General features: G+C 41.8%; 1 long non-coding RNA gene across 1 annotated transcript; it reads left to right on the top strand.

Moving 5' to 3' along the window:
• Positions 1-1852, top strand: LOC121312006. The gene is made up of 2 exons (XR_005949626.1): positions 1-81; positions 1061-1852. It is a non-coding gene; the product is annotated as an uncharacterized LOC121312006 (long non-coding RNA).
• Positions 1853-1899: the final 47 nt, after the last annotated feature.

Genomic DNA, 1899 nt, shown 5'->3' with positions numbered 1-1899 from the left:
TTCCTAATTCCCTTTTCTTTTTTTGTGTAGCTCATCACTATCACTATTTCTACTACCATCATGGGTACCACTACCATCGCTGTGAGTATGCCTTATTATTACTGCACACATTGGCTGTGGGATATAGTAGAACAATCTGAAATAGAAAACCAAGTGTCATTCCATATCAGTTTAGAACATGTGCTTGAGCAGGTCCAATATGGATGGAGCTCCAAGAGAGACACAGAATTGTTGGAATAAGTTTTATAACAGATGCCGTCCATCGTAATCCTTCAATTGGAGATATCAAGACGAGTTTATGATTCATCTTTCAGCTGCATTGTCTCAAAGTATTGATTGATTGAGTTCATTCGTAACTTAATGGAAAGGGAAAGTCTAACCTGTCTCCTGCAATCCAGAATGTTACTTCAACTCATTACATGTGTGTGATCTTATACCAGAGTAACCAACTCCACTCATAATCACAGTCAATCTGATGACTGGGGTTGTTGCTGTTGTATGGTGTGTGGACAGTAGGTCTCTGTGGGAGCTCATTATGTCAGGGTTGGCATTGAGTTGAGAAGAAGGGTCCACTCACCTCAATCTCCTGTGAAACTTTTGTCATTTTAGTGAAACAAAATCTAAAAGCAGGGACCAAACAGAGGAGCTTTGATCCAGGATTGCTCTGAATAAAACCTCAGAAACATGTTTGAACTAGTATAGAGGGTTTGCATGTCTTTTATTGATAGGATTGTATTGCGAGGTTGTGGCGGCTCCACAGTCTAGCAGTTGATTCCATACCCTTTGGGATTGTGAAATTGCATGCATGAATTACACAAAGCTTTTCTCAAATTGCTCATTCAAATGAGTGCAATACATAGAGTGTGGAGGATGCTATCTACACATGGGAGGGAGTTCAACTCTGCAGCTCAGTGAGACACTGATTGTCTATATTATTAGACAATGCTGACCATTACCACCCCACAATCTCATTCCCTAGCTGTGCAATGCTCTGTAGTGTATGGATCACAACAATAGCTTTTCTGCCCAGGTTGCTGATCATGTCTTCAATTGGTTTCAGTCTGGCGTACCTACCGCTGCAGGTGATGCCAGCACTACTGAGAAGCAGCAGCGCCCAGGGATCACAGTGCTGGAGTTTACCTGACAGCAGACCTGCAAGCAAAGCTTAAACACACCAGCAACCTGCTTTTGTAGCATCGCTGCACCCTTTCTGTTCTGGTCCCTCTCCCTGCACACAGCTACTGCACCCATACTGATTTCTATCAGAACATTCACAGTTTGTTTCAAACAGCTGCTCCCTGCTGTGCATTTGGTCAATCTCTTCAAGGATATATAATAGAGACAACAGTATTTTTCTATTGGCTGATACCCTACCTCTTATGAAGCAGGTCTTTACATTGTATGGAAAGTTGTCCTTGTTTAACATGTAGTCTCAGATTCTAAGTGAGATCACATGCTCTCACATGTTTGAATAGAAACACAGCTGCACATGGGAACATATAGAAACCGTTCCTCAGAGAGCGTGCTTGATTGATCTGCCCCAGCTCATAATCACTCCACCCAGTCAGGTTTGACCAGTACACTCCTTTCTTCTCCCAGTTCCACCCTGTGATGTCAAAACCGTCCAGTGACAGGCCTTGTTCACAGACTGACAAAAACATTGTGTTTATATAGAGATTTTCTTCATCTCTCAATTGTTTTAAAATCTCTTTATTTGCATTCATGACAACAAATGCTCAAACTGCTGACCAATATAAACAAAAACAACAACACTGTCTGCTGTTACATGAAACTGGGAAGAAGCCTCTCTCTTTCTGCAAAGCTTTTTCAGCAATAAAGCTATTAGCATCAATGTCTCGTTTTGGACTGGTTTGTTTCACATGACGGGTGTGCTTTTCA

Source organism: Polyodon spathula, unplaced genomic scaffold, assembly GCF_017654505.1.
Source record: "Polyodon spathula isolate WHYD16114869_AA unplaced genomic scaffold, ASM1765450v1 scaffolds_3475, whole genome shotgun sequence".
Taxonomy (NCBI): Eukaryota; Metazoa; Chordata; class Actinopteri; order Acipenseriformes; family Polyodontidae; genus Polyodon; species Polyodon spathula.
This window is presented reverse-complemented; position numbering and strand designations above follow the sequence as displayed.